Genomic DNA, 21,952 nt, shown 5'->3' with positions numbered 1-21,952 from the left:
GAGTCAGTGTTATTTTTTGTGTCGTGCCCGCCAAAACCAACAAGAGTCTGCCTCAGGGGTGTGAAACCATCTCAGATTTATTAGAAATGAGTATTTTTCATGGCTCCTCCTTCTTCCTCTACTAGTTTGATGATCAGCAAGTCCATGAAAGCTTTCCTGCATACTCTGTTCTGAGGGAAGAATGTGCAACAGCTTCTTTGCACAGAATGGCAAAGGGTTGCCTTGAAAACCACTGCTGTTGTTCATTGGTTTCTGGAGAAGGGCGTTCATTAGTGCACACCTTAAAAACAGACCAGGTCCTTTCTGCAGTGATTGTTTCTTGGCTGACTAAAATGTGTGTGTGTATGTGTGTGTGTGTGTATATGTAGGCATGTCACCACCTCCTCAATTCCTGGGAATCCACGTGGCAGCCCCAAAGTAAGCTGCAGGTAGAGAAACGCAAAGTCCTGGTCCTGCGTGCTCCTTGCTGAGCCGGGGACATGGATGTTTGAAGGACTGTGTCTGGTCAATGTGACATCAAATGTGGCCACGGCTTGGTACAAAGGGGAAGGCACCAAGCGTTGGAGCTGCGGAGGAGAGCTGTGCCTTTGACCTGCCTGCTTGGGCTTGGGGCTGAGGGCATGACTGGCTTGTGGGTCACTGTCTTCCCCCCTCACAGACACACTGGGCTGCTGTGGGGCAGGCTCCCCGGGACTGCTCCTGCATGACTTCTTGTGTACACCAGGTGTGCCAAATGCACATCCTCTCCTCCCACATCTGTAACTCCAGGTAGACAGGTTCAAGACGTGCTGTGAGATTTTTCTGCATTATTTTCAGCACTGTGCCTACTCTCACTGCGGTGTTTTAAATGTGGTAGGTAGATTTTCTTTGCCAATGGAGAATTAGAGAGCAGAATCTCATAGAAAGTGCATGGTGGGTATTAACAGGCAAATTTATTTATCACTTCAGCCTTTGATGGCCTTGGAAGTTTCATGAAGCTCGTCATAGGAGTCAGGATTCTTGCCAGCAAATTGGCTGCATCAGTTTTGCCAACACCTGTCATTCAAGGACCAGAAATTTGCCATGGCTATTACATACTTTTTACAAAACAATTTGCTTTCTGATTTCTTAGCTTTATTTGGTGTAAGCTTTTCCCTGCAACCAAGAAAGCTAAAACCATTTTGTTTTCCTTCAAATATACCACTGAGTCTCAATCACCTGACTCCAGGAACTGGTGCATTAAGAAGATCATCAGAGTATAAGTAGGCATGAGTTCACACTCACAGCATGTAATAGCCAAGGCCTGGTGTGTCTGGTGCACAGGTGTCCATTTGTCACCATAAATATAGCCAAACAAGATGCTTGATACAAAATTATGTGTGACAGCTAATCAAATGAAATCTCTAGGTTACACAAGGGCAGAGTCCTGGCCCTGGCCTTATGCGTTTTGCAACAATTGAGGGCAACACTGCTGCATGTTCTTATTTTGAATGAACCTTATTTATCCCCCATTCCTTCTAAGGCGGTGGCTATCAAAGATTTCTTCTAACATTTTAGACACCTGGAGTTGCAGAGAATTGTTGGAAAATATATCCCCCCCATCTGAAAAAAAACCAGAAGCTAAATAAAATTACGCATTGTTCAGGCCAATCTTGTGAATGCTTAGGGTCTGATTTTAGAAATACGAAATGTCATTTAAAAAGTTATTAACAGAGCTCCCCATCCATGGGATTGGGATGATTAGTGAAACTCACTTGACTTTAGAAATTGATGCGTTTCAGTGGCTGAATTTATCCTAAGAAAAAGAAACAGTAGACTCAACATGATTTATTAACATGGTGGTCATCCTTTATCTAGGAAGAAGAGCAGCCAGCAAACTGTAAAATTGTGGGGTTTGCCCTTTGTCATTTATCTTTAAAACCACATTATTCTGAATAGTTTCATTCTTCCCTGTTCTCCTTTTCATGCCAGTATGAATGTGGTTGCCACTCTCTTCACTGTGAAGTTCTGAAAATAGCCTGTGGACTTAGACTGCAAAAGCCTTTGTGTGGGTCTCTGTCAGCCCCCGACATGGGGGAATGGAGGTGGGGTACAGCCAAAAGAGGGGTGTGCTTTTCAGAGGAGTGGCTGTCTCATGGGCCAACAGGACCTGAAAGCCTGGGGCACCAGTACAGTGCTCCCAGAACAACCAGTTTTTCTAAGCTCTCGTCATGCAGTGGTGGCCAGAGGAAAAATGGGAGTGTCCCCTTCTGTGACAGACAGCGTGAGCTTCAACGCAAAGTTTAGGAGGATACAAAGGTTAAGTGTGTACACAATTGGTTACAAATACATAAAATGTTTTAAAGAAATATGTGTGTGAGCATCCGTTTGAATATGGAGATGACCTGTCTCATTTTGCCACTTTTGCAACGGACAGACATTTTTGGGAGCTATGATCAGGACAGGTTGATGTTTTTGTAGTCTGTGCTGGTTGGAAAAGAAACATTTTTGTGAGCAGAGGATTGGGGTATGTTTTGTTCCACAAATCCTTCTCAAAGTAAGATAGCTATGACAGTGATTTGTGTCAACTCAGAAGTAATTGGTGCAGCTACACGAAACTCAAGGTCCTTAAGGACAGGGCAAGGTTGCTGAACCTGGCAGAACTGGAGGCTGGACTTTGTTAGCCTGTTCAGACAAATGTCTGAGTGTAAGCCCAAAATACAGTATGTGTATTTCTATTACAATGATCATGCAAGCTGTAGACACCTGTAGATGTGTGTGTGAGAAAAGGTGGGTTTGTGTGAAGAGTGTTGCAGTCCAGATTTTGGACTTCTGAATACAGATCTGAACGTTTTGGGTTAGGCTCACCCCACTTCAGTCATTCTGCCTTTGATCACTCCTTGTTATTACTAAAACATGCCTGTCTGAAACACGCTCTCTGCTAATCCTATCTCAGAGATCTGGCTTCCTGGGCAAAGGAGAGCTTGCCTTTTGGTAATGTTAATATATTGTCCCCTTTTAGCAATGGACATGATTTCTCGACTGGGCAAGTGGACCATTGTGGCTGCCCGGCCGGCTCTTTGAGGGAGCTGCGGGGCCGTGTGGATAAGCCAAGCTCACCCTCCCTACAAGCTTCTGTGTTTAGTTACCCATGCACAATATGAAGAAACGGGCCGGTAATGGGTACCAGATGGAGGTTTATGTGTTTAAACAAAGACACATTCTGGACAATCAGAAGCAACTGAGTGGCAGTTTGTACATTAAGCCCCAACTGAACAGCAGTGCTTGCTCGCTGACCTAGAAGAAACAGGGCAGAGGGCCTGTTGTGTTGCCCTGACCGAACAATTCCCCATCGTCCCTGCTTCTGCCAGGAGGGCATGTATACATAAGGAGAGGGTATATGTAGGAGCATCACTTTCACAGCTTGTGGAAAGCCTTCCTTTCAATGGGAGATGGCCAAGGTCAACTAGTTTTAGAGTCAAGCCACCTTGTTGGCTGCCGTTGTCATGTTCCTGTATGTGTTTCTCCCTAGACTGCAAGAGGGAGTGTTCTTACATTCGTTTCCACTGGTGGGTCTCTGCTGCAGAGTGTAGGCACGTGTTTTAAACCAAACCTTTGGCAGTACGCAAGTGGTTGGTATGGCTCCTGCCATAGGAGATAGCATGAGTTTGGTTACAGCTAAGAATCGTTCATCTGTATTTCTGTAAACTAAGTTGACTGAACGAATGGAAGATCTGTCCTGCGCTACCAGGTGGATGTCTGTTGAATACAAAAATGAAACTGTCATCGTCTCTGCTATAACATCATCCTCTAGAGTATACCGAGTATCTTGTTTGACTGTATGTACTGATATGCTTTACAGTTTGACACATTATATAAATAAAAAAGAATCATCAAGGGCATAGTAAATTCCTAAACTTAATCTCTCAAAAGCCAAACAATAGCATTTAAACTTAACTCTGTCCATTTGTATTATGGCTAAATAAACTTCCTTGCATGTTATTCTGAAATAATATAACCTGTCAGCACATGTATCAGTTAGCAAAGATAGCATATTATTTAAAAGGCTAGTTCTGTCAGTAGGAATTGAACATGGTCATCACTTTGCAGGAGTACATCTTCTCCTTTCACATGTAGAAGCCAGTTTTCGTTTCCCCAAATGCCAAAAAAGCATCTAAGTATTTCTAAAGTGGAAAAGAAGGAGAGAAGAGTGGCCCTTGCTGGCATGCTGAAGCTTCCTTAGCTGGAAAGGGAGTCACCAGAAGAGTGCAGGAAGCTCCCAGCTCCTCCGTGCTTCCCCATCAATAGAGCAATTTCCATCAGACCAAGAAAGGGTGCTTTGCCCCTGCAGTGGTTTGTGTTTTATTTGGTTTTGTAGGTTTTATCACACAGGATTTTGTACATATGGCTACACAATAAAAGTGTTTTCTTCACTGCAGCTGGGCGAGCAGCCCAGGGTGATCTGTCTCTTCTGCTCAGCCTGACCCTCTTCAGTATTTTGTTGCATTTGTGTTGGAGGAGAGATGAAACGGATAGGTTTCCTTGATGGTGCACACGATAGATGTTAGCCTCTGTCTTGATTGTGTTAAGCAAAGAGGTTTCTCCGTTTCTTCAGAGATTGAGAAGAAACGGAGGGAAAGGATGCTCATCCCTGAGGTGCATGTGAATTCATGTCAGAGCTGCAGTCCCTGGGCAGCCGGCATCTGTATTCACATAGCCTCGTGCTTGGGCAAGAGGAGTAAGGAGAAAACATTCCTCTGAAATAAGCCCTCTCCAAGGGAAGGAAAAGGAAAACCCCACTCAGTCTGTATCCGTTAACTGTATGGGGCGAGCTATAAATAGAGCGTGGTTATAATTGACAATGTACTATTGTGTACTAGGGATGGGCAAACCAGGGAAAATACCATTGCAGTATTAGCAGGATAATCTTCCTGGAACTGTGTTACTGATCAAACGTGCTGGAGTAAATAAAACACTGGTGGAGCACCTCACCTAGTCCCCCAGCTGAGACCAGTCTGATGATGAAAAACATGTGGGTAGCTCTTTTCTCTGCCCCATTTCTGTGCTTGTTTTTGTCAACACAATGTCCCACACGAGACCAAATGCACAAGTTCTGCAATGTTTTGAGAGAAACAGAAGTTCTGATATTTCTGGACCAGCAAGAAGCAGGAAGTCTTAGTTTCCCATTTCCTCAGCAGTGGAAACCTTTGCTTTCTCTTGTGGCCTCTTGCCATCATTTTTTTTTTACCTGACAATTATTCTCCTGCTTCAGTAGTTCTTCCTGTAGCTACCTACTAATGAAGTAAAAGTCCCTTTTCTTGCATACATTGAGAGCTTTGTGAGGCCAGCACTTCCAGTGGGGATACTGTTGCAAATCCTGTGGTATTTGACAAATGTCTGTACACTCCAGCTTGTGCATTTATGTGATAAGGTGAGACTTTCAGCTTTCAATGTGGAAATGTGGTCCACGTATGTTGCAGCTCTTCAGCATCCAAGTGAAATGCAGAACCTATGGTGCTTCCTAATCCCAAGTCCGCAATGCTAGCCTATCTGTGGGTCCAGAAATCCTACATGCATTGCTCCACTTGTCACCATCCACTGTCTTTTCAAGACCTGTAGAAGCCAGCTGACTTCTTGCGGCCATGGCATTGCTGCAATGTCAGGAGACTGCTTTGTAGAGAGCCTGGAACCAAGCTTGAGCTGAACCCCTCATTTGTATTGCTTTTACAGGCAGTGACAGTGCCTGTAAAAACCCCAGACCTCCCCCAACCCTTTCCTTTCCTCTCTGAGGACAAGATAAAGAGATAAATTTGACCCTTCCCAGAAGTGGGTGGCAATCCAAATGGCATTTTGCAGAGGGCAGATAACAGGTTTGAGGTGTTGCATTTTCTATCTATCATCTCATCCACTTCACTTCCAGGATGCCAGAGCTACTCCGAGGCCGAAACACAGGCCACGAGCAAGCGCCGTGCTTTGGTGAACTCCATCTCAGGGTTAGATGCAGAACACAGTGAGCTTTTCCCCACCAAGGGAGGTGTGTTTAAAACCAAACAAAACAACTTTTTCAAATCACTTATGAATTAGGATCATGTGGAAGGGGGCAGCATAATGACAGGGTAGAACAACTTGTCAGTTCTGCAATTAACATCAATACGTGCTATTTAGCTCTCTTTATAGACATATAAACACACTTCAAACACCCATCTCGTTAGAAAAATCATGACTCCTATACATGCAGCATAAAGATTTCAGGCTGTTGAATACCACTCACCATTATTTTTAGTTTATGAAAACAAAAGTCTTAATTATGTTTCCAATGACAACAGCATCGTTAGCAGCCAGATGTTTTTCCCTTAAATTAAAACACACACACAAAAGATTGTTTGGGGGCTTATCTGCAACAGAGGTACACTTAATGAAGTTGGCATTGAAACATCAGGCTCTCTACAGGTCAGGATGACATTGTGAAGGCTTTGAAGAGCTCTGCAAACCTGTCATCCCAGCCACGTGCCCTCTGTAGCTGTTTCTCAGCGTTGCTTGGAATAACAGCATCATATGAAAGACAGGAATCTTACGTCGTCTCCCAGGCAGGGTACATCCACAGCAGTACAATAACCCAGGGCCAGGGCACAGGGCTGATGATTTTCACATCATCACCGTGGTGTTACACCGTTGGTACACGTTAATTGGTCCTATAGCAGCTGGGACCAGGGCTGCTACACACTGTCCTGGGCCTCAGGCTAAAATGCTCACTGTGAGCAGCTGTCCCTAGCATTTCTGGGCCTCAGGGAATCCTGGAAAATGTCCACTGTGCACAGAGAGTGATGCTGAGGTGATGGTGCGTTACCTGTGCCTCCACATGCAGGACATTTTCCACCTGCCTCTTCCAAATCTGCCCATACCAGCAGGTGGATATCTGGGGGAAAGAGAGGGGTATTCTTTCTGTTCCCAAAGCCTAGCAGTGGATCCTTAAAACCTGGGAAATGGATCCCTGTTATGCAGTTGGTGACTGAGCTGCCAGAGAGCAGGAGCAAGCTCCGTCCTTTCTGCCTCCTGTCTGTTCCCCGAGGCTGCTCCTCCATGCAAAGTGTATTTCTTGCCCAAAAGTGCTGTGTGGAAGCCCCAGTGACTAGCTGTCCCTGCGTCCTTCTGCCCACCCTTGCCAGGGGGGCTCGCACCTCCCTCCAAAGCCACCCTCTCCGTGTTGCTGTCGTGGCACAAGGCAAGGAAGGGGAGCCGCAACGTGGCTGGTGGGGCCCTGGCAGTGCCCTGCACTGGTGCAGGTGTGGAGGGGCTGGCCTGGGGGATGGTGGTACAGGTGGCCGCGTGGTGCATGTTCTCCTCCCCCTGATTTATCGCTCCTGGCAGAATGGTCACAGTCACCGCCTTGGAGGAGCGGATAAGAAGCAAGTGACAGCCCACTGCCCCCTCTCCCCACATCTCGCCAGCTTTTCATCTCCCAGAAGATCAGGGACAACTGTGTCCTCCAGCTGTGCCATCCCCGTCCCCCGGGGCAGACACACAGCACGGAGCCGGAGCTGGAGCTGTCCCGTCCCCCCGCTGGGCAGGGGACCCTCGCCCACGCCAGGGCCTGGTGGCGGATGGCAGATTATTTGCACCGACTCCATTTCTCCTCGGTGTTTCGGCTCAGAAGCACTTGTTTGCTTGCCTCCGTTGGCTCTTGCTTGGTCCAAACTGCAAAGTAAGGCTGCAGAGAGCAATTTTAGTGTCCGCTCCTTGTGGTGTAGCTTATTTTTTGCTCACACTTTACAGCACTTGCAATTTGAAGATTTATCTTTTCACCGTTTCTGCAGCAGAAATGGTATCTCTCCTAGTCTTTTAACTTAAGCCTGCTTCTAGCCTTGGCTCATTTTGCTATTTACCAAATTTCTTCTATTTTGACAATATCTTTCTGATGCTGCACAATCCATGTGAATATTGCAAGTACAGTAAGAGCATCCCTTCCTGCTTCTTGCTATGATGTCTTTTAACACTCAGCCTCCTTTTTCATGCTGCCATATCAAAATATTTACAACCCATCTTTTGCCATCATCAGATTGTATGTTTTTAAATTCAGTTTCAAAATTAAGGGCAGGGAAAATTATGATCATTTCCGCATTAGTCACTCCATCCAGTTTCTTTGGAGTGATGAGTGAATCAACTCCCATTCTGACTTACTGTAGGGGTAAATATGTGTAATTTGAGCAATTTTTGGTTGCTCGATATAATTGTTTGCTGCTGTGCTGCAATGCAAAATGCGGGGATGTGTGAGGAAGTACTTGCAGCAGGCACATGCTTCTTGCCTTTGGTCCCTGCCAGTTTCTATTTTGCAATGCCAAGTTTGATGACAGCCTGCCTTAGGATACTTAGTAAAAGGACAGTTTCCGATGCACCCTCCCTGCATCACGGAGGGCTGCACGTTACAGATGGGATTTACTTTGCACCCCGCTGTGCTGTTCTCCAAGGTGCGGCTCGGTGAGAGGATGGGACACGTCAGCAGCAAATGTCACAGCTCACCACCATGGAGGAAGGCGTTGCCTTCTGTTTGGCAGCCGTGAGTGTGGCAGCAGTGTGGGTGCCAGCTGTCCTCAGTGCAGCTGGGGCTAGCACGTCACGGCTGTGGGATATCCAGGGAGCACGGTGCACATGGTGGCACCCCCAGGAGAGGCATTGCTGCCGTCAGGATGCCTGACTCTGTTCAGAGGAAGCCTAGAAGTGCGAAAAATTTGAGTCTTGGCATGAGTTACAGCTTGTACGGCAACATGAGATAAGCTCACTGGAGATGATGGGCCAAAAATGAAAATAAATTTCACTGGGTGTTTCTGTGCTGTCAGGTTGGTTTACTCCTTGCTTTGCCCTGGGGCACAGCTCTGCTCTTTGCCCACGCTGTAGGTATAAGAGTTTGCATTCAGGGCTCCAGTCAGAAACAAGCCAAATATTTTTCTTGGCAGGGAAATCGCTGGCCCCCACATTGAGAGCAGTCATGAACCAGTGCATGCCGTTTGGCCCCGGGGGGAGGGCTGACTCATGGCATGGAGAATTGACTAGGACTGAACTTGCCACTGATCACCAAGGCTTTTGCGCAAGGCTAGTGCACAGCAGCATCCCTGAAGACGTTAAAAATTTGGCACGACTTTGTTGCAGCAGGTCTGCTGAAGCAATTGCTTCATTATTCAGTCGCCAGCACGAAAGCTGTGGCTGCTGCTCTACTGGTACTTGCTTGTCTGCTTTCCTGGAGAAAGCCTCTTCCAGTGGCTGAGGGTGCAATCAGACAAAGCAGATGAGTCAGGCTGATTTTGTATTTGTGTTTCAGGTAGACCAAGGGGCTGAAACTGTGCCAAAGTAGCAGCCCTGTCTTTGAGAGAAGCCGCAATAGAGCTAGACTTTAAGGCACGGCTTTCGTATCTGAGGGCTTTTCTAGTGACTTCTTAACTAATTGACTTGACTTTGGTGGGAAGACAGCTAGCGGCTGAAAAGGATTAAATCTGTTAGAAATGAACAGCTTTGGAGTGGCTGAAACACTATCAAAATTTGGATGTCAGATTTCTTTCCAATGGTATTTCTTAACCACTACAACCTGGTAGGGTGAGCTCTTCATGCGAAACTGAAAGGAGAAAAGGGAAAATCCGTGTAGTGGAATGGAGTCTCAGGGCTGCTGCCACTCAGTTATTTGACAGCTGTAGGATATCTTGTGTAACCCATGTATCCCACAGATTTTGTTTTCAAGAGAGAATATTTTGTGTTATGGGAATATTTTCCTTTTGTCATATTTCTGATCTGACATAGCATGCACCGTGGTGGAGCTAAATACTATATCATTTTCCGTGGCCAAATGAAGCTTGCTCAGAGAAACAATCTGCTGTAGAAATTACTCCAGTTAGGACTTTGTGCAGCAAGCAAACAGTGATCCCATTCTGTAAGGCTGAAAGTGAGATTGTGGCAGATGATAGCCATTTAAGTAGAGGTAGTGGAAATTTTCCAAAAGACTGTTTTTATCTTAGAATATGCTGATTTTTTCAGATGTAAAACATCATATGGAAACATGGTCCTTTCAGCTTATTTTCTGTCAGTCACCTTCTTTCCCCCAAGCTCCAATGTGACCTTGCCTGTCAGGCAGGTTTCGAAACTTTCCTGCCAGCCAGGTTTTCTCAGGAACCTCACAGGATTACTGCCAGCTTACCTGCCCAGCAACTTGGAAATCTGCCTGAAAGATGGCATCAGAGCGGGGAATGCAGGGGCTTTCAGCTCCAGGACATCCCCGCTGGATACTCTGGATACTCTGTCCCAAGGAAATGGACCTCATGGTTTCCAGACTCCCAAGCCAGCTGGTTTCTCTGCCATCTTCATTGTAATTGTGAAGGGAGCCTTGCTGTCAGACCCAGCTCTTCAACCAGGTCTCCAGGGGCTCCAAGGCTTCCTGCTTGGCTTGGGTTCCCCACCCAGTTCATGGTCTGGGATTCCTGTGTCCATGGTCCTAGCATGGTTTCCATCATGGTACTGCAGAGAGCTGTGACTCCCCAGGGTCCTTAGCACTCAGTTAGCTTGGCCGTTGCTGGAAATCTGGAGGACGTGTTGTGTATCAAGAATGAAGTAATTCTGGATTTTAGTCCCCTGAAAATGCATGTCATTTTTCTTTTTGCCCATGTTAAAATGTAAAAAAAGCCTTTGGATGTCCAGAAGTGATGATGGAGCACGTATTTGGTTTCTCAGGCTGAGCCGCTTCTAGCTCTAGGTTCAGCAAGTATGTGCAGGAGCTTGGCTTTAAGTTCACGAGTAGTTCTGCTGAGACAAGTCAGTGTATTCACTAACTTAAAACCAGGCTTGTGCTGAACACTGCCCTGAACTGGGCCTATGGGAGTAACATGTGTTTTCTACAGATCATAGAGTAGGTCATAGTTTCCTTGGGGGCATTTCAAACCAAAACCTCATGGCTAATGAAAGACAAATTGTAGTACTCTAATTTACATGGGCACTCAGCTGCAGACCTTTGACACATGTTCAAGGAGATCATGGCTGGAACTACTTTTAATCAATCATAAATCCTGCTGGCATGAATCTGGAACAGGAACAACTTACTTAATTCAGTGAAAATGAGCTTTACAGCTACCATGTAATGAGAATAGACATTATATAGCTATTCTCCATATAGCTATGTAGCCACTTACGTAAAAGCATTATCATACCTACACAATGCACTAGGCACTTGTGTACAGTCATAATTTCAGTCTACCAGAAAATGACAGTGCTCTGGTCTGTGCTGAGTGTGTGTGTGTACCTCGGTATAACATATGCATATTTTAGGTAGTTCTACATCATACCTATAGATTAAAACCTCTTATTCTAAAGCAAAAGTAGTTGTTGCCATAAGTAACATTGTTCCTGCGGTTTCTCATCTTCTTTCACAACACTGTGCTCTCATTGTGGAAGGAGATTGTACAGAGCTCTGGAAAGCCTCCATACGTAGGGATCAGTGAGTGGTTCTACTGTAATGGCCTATGTATGTGTCTTCTATGCAATAGTTTTAGATAATTTTGGAAAGAGAAAGAAAGAAAGAGAAATAGAGAAGGAGGGAGGGAGGGAGGGAGGAAGGAAGGAAGGAAGGAAGGAGAAAGGGAAGGGGAAGGGGAAGGGGAAGGGGAAGGGGAAGGGGAAGGGGAAGGGGAAGGGGAAGGGGAAGGGGAAGGGGAAGGGGAAGGGGAAGGGGAAGGGGAAGGGAAGGGAAGGGAAGGGAAGGGAAGGGAAGGGAAGGGAAGGGAAGGGAAGGGAAGGGAAGGGAAGGGAAGGGAAGGGAAGGGAAGGGAAGGGAAGGGAAGGGAAGGGAAGGGAAGGGAAGGGAAGGGAAGGGAAGGGAAGGGAAGGGAAAGGGGAAGAGAAGGGAAAGGGGAAGGGGAAGGGGAAGGGGAAGGGGAAGGGTGATAAGCTAAAAAGCTGAAACTCAAACCCATGAAAATGTATCATAGTAGATGGGAAGCTCTCCTATTTTCCCATCACTTCCATGGGCGGATGGGACTGGCACTGATCCAGTCACTTCCTGCAGTCCCTGTGCCATTGACTAACCCAGCTGCCAAGCAGAAAGGGCTTTTGTAGCCTTTCTGGCAGTATTTTTCCAAAGGTGGTTTCCAGTCTTACTCTGAATAATCTAGGTCACATGCTAATACATTTGCTCTTGCCCTCTGTGTGTTAACACCCTGTTGGCTTCGGTCACAGTGCTGTGAGAAGACACTCCTCATAAACACTGGCAGAGCCATTCCTGAGTGGCTCAGGACCCCTTGGCCCAAAAGCAGAGCTGCTGCCTTCCCTTATGCAGGCAAGGCCATATTCTGCTCTGACAGGCAAGGGAAACCAAGGGCTGTCACAGTCCTGTTCTTGTCAACCATTTCTCATGGAGACACTCCTGCTGAAGTATGCAGGGTATTTGTACCGAGAAGGGCTCTTGACAGGTTTGCCAGTGCTGTGCAGGCTTGTGGTAATTACTGAGGGATCACTCAGTTTTCAGACCATTATACAAGACCTCAGCCTTATGAGTCCACTTGATTTTAGGGAGGAAAACCCCGTGAAAATGACTTTGAGGGTTTGTGTGTTCCAAGCATAAGGAGGGGTCCATGTTTTTCTGTGATTAATTGCATGTTTACAGTTTTTCTGAACAAAACCTGGCTTAACTTTGTGATATGAAATATGTCTACTGAAGAAAGGCATCCAATTAACATGGCCCAATTAAAACTGTAAAAGAAATAATCTTCATTTAACAAACACCAGATGTACTTGTCAGGGCTATCTCACTGATGTTATATTAATCATTTATAAGTTCTGTTCATTTGAGCACTTACTTGGTAGAGAATACTATTGCAAGATTGTCTTTCTGAATATTATGCCAAAAATAACCACTTCCCTGATCCTGAACTGTTAAAACATCACATTAAAACAGAGGGAGAGAGAGACTGGGAAGGAAAGCGTACTTGATTATTTTTTTAATGCACAATGACCACTTAACCTATTAAACAGGTTGAATAAGAGACTTTTTACTGCTTTAAAAAAACAGAATCGTTCATTCCATAACACGTTACTGCTTTGTGGGGAAAATTAAGTTATTAGTCTGCTAAAGCAGCACATGTGTGACAAGTGTAGAACTGATCTGCCAACAGGGGGATGGAGGAATTTTCCAAGACATGTAGACCATAGCCAAGAAGAATAAACCAAGGAACAAAAAAGTCAGAGATTTACTGTAGACTTTTTACATCTTGGACATTCATGTTAGGTGGGCACAGAGTTGCAATTTCCCCCTCCAGGATTTCCCACTCCTTGTGCTTCAAAAGGTACTGCTAGACAAAGACACCTGTTCATTAAGACCTGGATTCGTCCCACCTGACACAAGGTCCCAGATGAGCAGTGTGGTCACCCTTGGCTTAAGACCTGAGCTCCTTTCTGAAAGGGCCTCACCTCCAGCTGCAGCAGGGACCAACGTGACTGTGTTTCTCACCTCAGCTCATGAGGCGCCTGTCTAACATTAGGTCAGATGAATTTGTACATAAAGCCCCAGTTCACAAACCTGGGCCTTCAGTCAGTCGCTGAACATTTCTTCAGATGTGCAGGGTGGCAGTAGATGTCAGTGGCTGTCACTTCTTTCAGAGACTGAAGGTCCCCTCTGCAGTGGGCCAGTGTATTTTGATGGGATCTGGTGTGTGGCCCCTGCCCCAGTCACCCCCATCGCTTTGGCCATGACTCCTCAAGTCTCCCCGCTGCTCTGCTGGGTGACCTTTGTAGAAACTACACATAAGAAAAGGAAAAAAGCTTGTTTTTAGGCCCAGCTCCAGTCTATTCAATGCGGCCACACAGAAAAAAGGAAGGGTATATATGGGTGTGTTTTTTATGTCCATACTGGATTTCTGTTTCGGAGCACGTTATACTGGTAGTTATTTTGCACTGTAGTAAATCTATGTAATAGAGATAGATCTATAGATAGATATATCTGTGTTTTGTTTTGTGATCTGTTTTCCCACTTTTCACAAATGTTATTGTTATTGCACTGGGCAGAACTGGGAGGGTTATGGGTCAAGAATGATCATTCAAATAGGAAAGTAACCTTTCAAACTACTGTGCTGTGTGTCTGGATTTGAATGTCTTCAAAACCACAAGTGAGCGATAATCCTCTTGAAAACAAGAGGGATTTGAAAAGACAAGGTTCTCTGGGGAGCTGGAAATTACGTGGGAAAAAACGAAGATTCAAACCTGAGTGAGGATAAGAACTGATTCTGGCGCATCATTGAGAAATGAAACCTACAGGGTCTCTGTGGTCGGAGAAGACACATTCTTGGTTTTCCTTATCTTGCGCCGTGACAGCTAGGCTGCACAAATCCAGAGCAGACCTCTTCAAGTGACGTCTCCTCATGCTCTTACTTTGGGCTCCGTGCCATTTCTAACAGTTTCGCTTAACCACCCATCAGCCTGAAATCTTGTTCAAAGATGATAAATACTGGATTATCTAACCTCCTCAGGAAGCTGTTGTAAGAACAAAAAACAGTGATTGTCTAGAGTGCACTGGGTTTGTTTTCCCTGTGTATTTTCTGAGTTCCTGCCTGCTGCTGCTGCCCCATTGCACGGATCCTTTACCCTGCTTTGTCCCACTCCCTGCTGTCCCCACCTTGATGGAGCCATCCCCACAAGTTGGGGAACGAGACCAAGAGTTGGCAAGAGATGGTCACGGTACAGGTGTCATTTTCCTCATCTCCCTCTCTTTTGTTGCGCTGCTCCCCACAGTATTTAGAGCACTATTTTACCCATATAGATATTTGTCCTTTAAGGGGAAGATCTCAAAGTTTTCAAAATTATTTTATGTTTTTACAGCATGACAAGGCCTCATGTGGCAGCGTATTTTGGGGCATGCATGCCATAATCACTTAATTATTTTCCCAAAGTCTAAAATGACATTATCTCTCAAGATTGGGAGAAAGAATCTGTATTCACCTTGTAGGTTAATAGTGATCCCCATAGGGTGGGGGACTAAGGGACTGAGCTCAGGTCGCAGGTATTTTCATGCAGCATCTCATCAGCAAGACAAGCCTTCCTCCAACCTAATGCAGTGAAAGGTATTTTACATCCTTCTGGGAGGCTAAACGTACCTTGGATAACTCTTACTCTTGCATCGAAAATAACCACAATGCCACAGTATTGTGCTGAATCAACGACATAGCATATCAAACAGTAGTCTGAATTTAGTGACGGGTTTCCGTCTTTGGCAGAAATGGAGGTGTTGGAAATTTTTCTGATCTCGTGCAGTGAGCTGAGAGCGAAACCGGGTAGAGAGCCCAGGAGAGAAATCAGGGCCTTGAAGTTAGTGGGGGGCTGCTGGATGTGGAAGGGATTTCATCCGAGGAGCCCGGCTTGCCTGCACCCCAGCCCTTCCTCACCCTTCCATATTTTGTGGTTGTGTTTAAGTAATTTTCTAGTGTAAGCTTATGATAATTTAATTCATTATATTATTAATTAATTATAGCCTGTTATTTTAGATGACTGATGGACTCATTTGAGTTCAGAATGGAGAGTGTTGTTGTTCTTTATTCTAAATGTTACTTTTCCAAAGGGTCATGGACAAATATATTTGTTCCTGGTGTTCTGTCCCCTCTCATTTTTTGATATTCCTAATTGTTTTGCATAAACTGAATTTTTCATAAACAACAAATAGCAATGGTAGAAAGCACTGCCTCATGCATTATGGCATAGAAAGAAATACATACTTTTTCTCACTGAACTCGTGCCAGTTTTAGTGGAAGTCATGCATATGCAGGCAAGGGATTGGCAGAGGTATATGCAGAAGCTCTGTTGAATCTGTGGGAGTATTTGTGTACGTACTTGTGTGCAAAAGAGAGCGAGAATGTTGAAACCTGGGAACCATATCATCTGACAGCTCTGTAGCGACATGTATAGTCCCGATTTAACAATTTGCTTTAAAAGACACTGTGGTATCCTGTTTTGGGATCCTGTGGGACCTCCAACTGTGAATGGTGCAGTTTTGTTTTCTCTGTTTTAACTAATAAGCTGTAACATACCAAAGTTAGCATTACCTGGGCTGTTTGTTTTCAAATTAATTTTGAATTGAATGTAGTGTTAATACAAATTACCAAATTGATAGCCCAGAAACTTAAGTCTTCTGGTTTATTGGTGTTACAGCATTGGCTATGGTAGTACACACTGCCCCCTCATATTTGTGCCTAAATATTGTCAGCTGAGCTGGAGAAGCCACATTTAAATTGCTGTCACGAGCCACAGATTAATTAAGGCATTGGGAACCCTCCATGTGTCTCACATGGCACTGTTATGGCACTGCTCCTTTGCTATCCCCACATGTTAGCTGTGGTTGAGGTTAAGATGAACAGGGACTGTTTACACCATATGAAACAATTTCTTGCAGGCAGCCTACTGCTGGAGGCAGATACCTATTCTTTGGCTCATTTGGAAATATTTCCTTTACAGCTGTGGGGAATAGGAATGTAATTTTTGCAAAATGAAGGTTATGCTCTCACCAAGTGAAGAAACTGAGACCTTTGAAATGCCCCTATGATTACCATGGCTAACTCTGATCTTGGTTGCCATACACTGCTTGCTGTTCTCCTCAGAGTCCTACCAGGCCAGAACTGCTCAAACCTATGAGTTATTAAGACCTACTGGAAAGTCTTATTTTCATTTTGGGAACCTATTTGGTATAAAAAGAGAAAGTGCTTCTGCAGCTCATGCTCCTTGAAAGCCAAGACAAAGCTGACTCCAGGGCAGGTGGTCCTACCTCACTACCTTCTCATTTCTTCTGCTATATTCTTCGTTATTTGAGGAGCAGTTGAGACTCTTGTTTGACATAGAAATCAGAATAAACCTGTGTGATCTGTACTTTGACAATCTCATTGTGAGAGGTTACTTCCATTTAGATGCCAGGGAAGACTCGGTGTCTCTGTACTGCCCCTCTCTTTCTTCTCCTCTACTCATTCATCATTTCTTCTCCACATGCTGTAACGCCACTGAGCATGGATACTGCAAGAACATGTGCTTCAACAGTGCCCTAGGATCCTAGAGTGAGTTTTACTAATCAGAGAGTAAGAGAAAAATGTCAGGGAATTCAATAAACTGAAGCCTCAGCAAGAATGTGAAGACTATGAATAAGAATTCATTCTGCTAAGCCATCCTGAACTTAAATCTTGCTTTGTTTTTACTTTTCCAAGAGTTAATGTTTCCAGAGTTTAGATGCTTTCAGTTATTACAAAGGGATCTGTACAGCCTTAAGCAATAAGACAATGTTAAGAAAGCAAGCAAAACCGCTGAGACACCCAACATCCAGCAAGTCTTCTGAGGGATAATTAAAATGCAGTCGTTCTGGATAGACACTGTGTAAGAAGTTTCCAGTGATACCAATGGAAAAAAATCTTCTAGGAATATAAGAACTGTGACAGGGAGTAGTGCGTGTGATCTGCTTCCCTGTTTCTGGCAACAGCTGATACTGATGGGTTTTGAACATAGCACAAATCGTGAGATGCACATAGCACAAATCATTGTGTGCAACAGCATTTCCCATTGGTAGCAAAAACAAAGCCAGTGTTTAAGCCAAGTTTTGATATTACTTTTTCTGGTTTTTTTAGCTGTAAAGTGTAGCCTCTACTTTGCTTTTTGTAGTCCTTATTTTTTTTTCTTTTTTCCCCAAAACAGAAAGCTTTCCTGCTTGTTCCACAGTTGTAAAAAATAAGTATTAACTGCATAGGGCAATGGAAAGCCTGTAATAAAAAATGTATATACATTTTGTGGAGAAATAAAATTCACAGGTGAAACCAATTTAAGTAGCAGAATGCTGCATAGTGACTGTACCTCCAGCATCACTGGTTTGCGTATCTGTAGGTAACAAATTCCTTTTATTCCCCATTATAAGCATAATTGTTCTGATCAGCAAAACAACTTTTATCTAAAAACAGAAAGGTAAAAATAAACCTTTTAGCTGTGCACATTGTAAGTCATTTAAAAGACTTTTTTTAAACAACTTTTTATTCAGCTGTATTGCATGAATAATAGGAAAATTATTTATAACTTTTTTTTTTAATCATTGCCTTTTCCTCGTTTTAGTATCTCAAAAGCACAGACTTCTTTCCTGCTCACGTTTTGTTTTTCATTTGCTAAGATTAAGTGCTTGATTTTTTTTCTTTTTCTTTTCTTGGTAATGCAGTTTCTGAAGATCTGTGCTGTTTCCACATGCTCCTAAACTTGTAATTAATTTTTCAGACAAATAGATCCAACAGCACATAGAAGTTTTAGTCTTAAAAAACAAAGCTAAGTGTGCACAGCATCAAAGAGTGTCCATAAAAAGAGTAACCAGGGCCTGGAGTGTGAGCAGGGAAATACGGGTCTGCCTTGGCTCTGGCCAGCTGTGACCAGGTCTCTTCATTTGTTCTTCCCTTTCCACAAGTACCTCCTTGGTAGTACAATGCGATACTCTCTTGGTGTGAGAGAAGTTGGAAACTGCTGCCTTGGGAGCGGTAGGAGGCAAGCAGGGCCTAACATGATCAGCGATGGGGCAGGTAGCCGTCACATTAGGTTTCAGGCTTACTGGGTCCATTGGAATAAAAGCGTCCTTCACAAGGCCAATATTGCTGACACAGCAGAACACAACTATATCAAGTAGGGGTAGAAACATCTTTCTTCCTTGTTTGCTTTTAAACTGGTTGTGTGAGAAGGTTTGGATTTTACAGGGAAATCTGGTTTTGTGGCATGGTAGCTTCATGGCATGACAGGGTCAGGGGACCCTGGTCGTTGCCTGTCTGCCTTGGATAAAAGAGATTTGAAACCAGTTTTTGAAAGAATAACTGCTTTATCACAATCATGGGAGGCTCTCCTGGATTGCAGCAGGTTTCCCCGGAGGCAGGCGTGCATCTGATCTGTTTTTCCATCCCTCTGTCAGTCGACAGCAGCGCTTTGTTGCACAGCACCATTAAACTTCTGGCAGTGGAGACAGAGATAGCTGCAGATTTCCCTTGAAGTCTGTCCAAGCCCCCTTCGGCCAGGCCCATGAGCTATGCACACAGGGAATCTCCGGGTCCCTTGGAAACAGAGAAAGCCTGAAACATTCCTCCAAAATTTATTAACTTTTTCTACAACTTCACATTTCTGTAGTGGCGTGGGCCTCCTGGATTTCGCACTGCTATCTTTACTGGCTGCGCAGAACCTTTCTAGTCTTGTGGTTAACATTAATAACAGAACATAAAAATAGCTGTTTTATGTTTGCAGCCTGTGAGTAAATCAAGACTGCATCTGCACCAGTGCACGCTGCTCTCGGGTGGCTGCTCCATGTCTCTCAGTCCGGCCCCAGCACCTGGGTGCAGACAGATGCTGAAGCGCACGCCTGGCTCCGAGCCCTCAGACCTTACACGTACACCGCAGCTCTTGGCTTCTCCTCGTTCTCCTGTGTGCTAGGGTGACGCTGTAGGGCTTTATCCTCTCCTGGATGGGCGAGGGTGTGATGGCTCGTGTCCACACGGTGTTTGCAGAACAGGGATTCCCACCTGCTCGGCACTGAGGGGAGCTCATCTCCTTTCCCAGGCAAACCTGGGCCACCCCTGCCACATGGTGCAGGCAGCGGGGTGAGCTCTTGCCACGGGACTGCTGCTGCGATACAAGTTGTGAACACTGTGTTCTCCCACAGGAACTTCACCACTGCTTTTTTGCTCATTGCTCTTTCCTACCAGGTGACTGTGGGGCACGTTTGCTCCTTGTCGTTAAGAGAAGAGGACGCTGACCACAGAAGGAGCGGGTCTATCAGGGAACATATCTGACCACGTCCTTGGAGTCCAGATGATGAGAAAGTGCATAGAAATCTCTCATCTCTGCACTTTTCTTCCTATTTCCCATGAGAACTGTTTATCAGTTCGTCTTCCCCTGAATAATGCAGGAATTATAAAGGATGCTTTTTAGTTTAAAAAATAGCACTCTCTCAATTTTTCAGCGTAAGCCAGATTTATGAAAATTATAATTATAGCATTAAATACTGCCATTCTAGTCCTATATTAACTCTGCAGGAAAAATTGTATCCAAGCAACTCATAGGAAACTGATGCTAAACTGTTAATCTCCGTTCATTTCAAACAGGAGCACATCTGTGCATGTATCCTATCCTGAAGAGCTGCTGGTTTCTGTAGTACTTTCTCTCCCTGAGCACTGACGAACCTTAGGAGCACTGTTTTCTTCCAGACAGGGAAATAAGATGAAGTCAAATCTTTGCAACAAATCCATGGCAAGTTGGGAGCAAGTCATGTGTATACTGCAACCACGTTTTGAACCTCATACTGGAGTGGTCTGTCTTCCACTCTGGCTTTTGTGAACCAGTCCTCTCCCTGAAAGGCAATGTTTTGATTTAATGGCTAAACAACGAGTTGAAGAGGGCAAAGGGTTCCTTGATGCCTGTGAGATAAATGGGAGGCAGTATGCATCAAGGGAGGTCCTGCAGTGATTTACAGAGGACAGCAATTGTTAATAGGCCAACATTAGCTTTCTACTTCTCCAATAAATGTGTTGGGTTGGAATGCAAGTGTGCAGTCCCAGTGTCAGCTTTATGGCCCAAGAAACGTATGCTATTGAAAGCACAACTGCTTTCTCGGTCCACTTGCATTGGCTGCCTATCTTTCTTCTTGATCGATCTCTTCCCTTGATGACCCTGCTGAGGCTTGTTATTTTCTATGCTGTGTCCGTTCTGATCTCCATTTATTGGTTGTGCTCAGGCCAGCAGGTCTGTGGCAGAGAGAAATATTTGTAAGGGGGCTGTGCAACAGCTTTCGTGTCTGCAAGCAATGGTCAGGGATAGCCGCAGCTTGGTGCTTTCCTCAAGTGCATGCATTTGTGTGTGTGAATGCTATTGTTTGCTTAACTTGAGTAAGAAATTGCTACAACTGTTTATGAAAATGTTTGCCTACCAGGCAGCATAGATTATGCTGACAGCCAGACTCCTTGTTTTTCCATACTTCTTTTGAGAAGGAGGTAAAACTCTTTAAAATCTTTCATCAGTGTTCTCTTCTTCATGGTCCAGTAGCCTGTGATGCTATTTATTATAGTGTGATACTGCTTTCAGGTAGGGGATGTGAATTTGTTTTGTGTCCCCAGCATCCTCCTGTACTCTGGCAGTGGCTGGAGGTGCTGAAGAGGCAATACCCTTGAAATGATGACTCCTCTCATGTTTGGTCTTTTTTTGTTACTGGATTCCCAGCTGATTAAGGCTGCTATCAGCAGAGATGGGGCTTGTTGAGCTGGAGCTGGTACGATAGCAGAATGTGCGAAGGAGTATAAAGGGAACAAGAACAAGATGGACACATGTCAGAGAAGGAGATTTTTTTTCTAGAAGCTTGCCAGTGAGGTGAGAGCAAGGAGTATTATGAGGAGCCCAAGAACAACTGCAGCAAAAGTCAACTAATGCAAAATAAATGCTTAAGAAAGTTCAACTAGCAAACAAAGGTGCTGTAAAACATCACGGACTTGACTGACATAAGGTTGTTGACTGTTCCCAAGAACAGTGTCACTGGTAGTCTGGGCTGGTTCCTACAGACCAGCGACTCCTCCACCTGCCTGTCCAAGCTCTGCCCACGTGCGGTCTAATGTCAGGGCTTTCCCCAGGAGGCCTGTCTTCGTGTAGAGACTGGAAATCTGAAAATGTGAATAAAGCCCCAAAACCAAACCCGACCAAAACGCTCAACTGTGTACGCTGCTTTCCCCCTTGAGAGCAGATAGGAGAGGATGAAGCACACGTACCAGATGACAGGTGTGTTGCTGGGTGTGTTGTTGGAGGGAATTCAGGTATTCTGCTGATGGGGTAGGGCTGGAAGTTGCAGGAAAGTGGGGTAATGCAGAAAAGATATGAAAGACAGCCAGTACTTTTGATGATGGATGTTTGTCCTTCTGCACCAGTCAAAGCTCTGTATTTGACTGTCTTTAGAGTTTTGATATTTTGAAGAAGAGATGTTTTCCTGTGAGGAGGAGGAGCAGAT

At 44.8% G+C, this 21,952-nt stretch overlaps 1 protein-coding gene across 1 annotated transcript in view; it reads left to right on the top strand.

Annotated features, from left to right (window-relative positions):
- The window catches only part of NHS (NHS actin remodeling regulator), a 261,294-nt gene that overhangs the window by 126,451 nt on the left and 112,891 nt on the right, over window positions 1–21,952 (top strand). The window lies entirely within an intron of this gene.

The sequence above is a fragment of the Pelecanus crispus genome, chromosome 1 (assembly GCF_030463565.1).
Source record: "Pelecanus crispus isolate bPelCri1 chromosome 1, bPelCri1.pri, whole genome shotgun sequence".
NCBI lineage: Eukaryota > Metazoa > Chordata > Aves > Pelecaniformes > Pelecanidae > Pelecanus > Pelecanus crispus.
The sequence above is the reverse complement of the archived record's forward strand: the minus strand, read 5'-3'. Positions and strand labels throughout refer to the sequence as shown.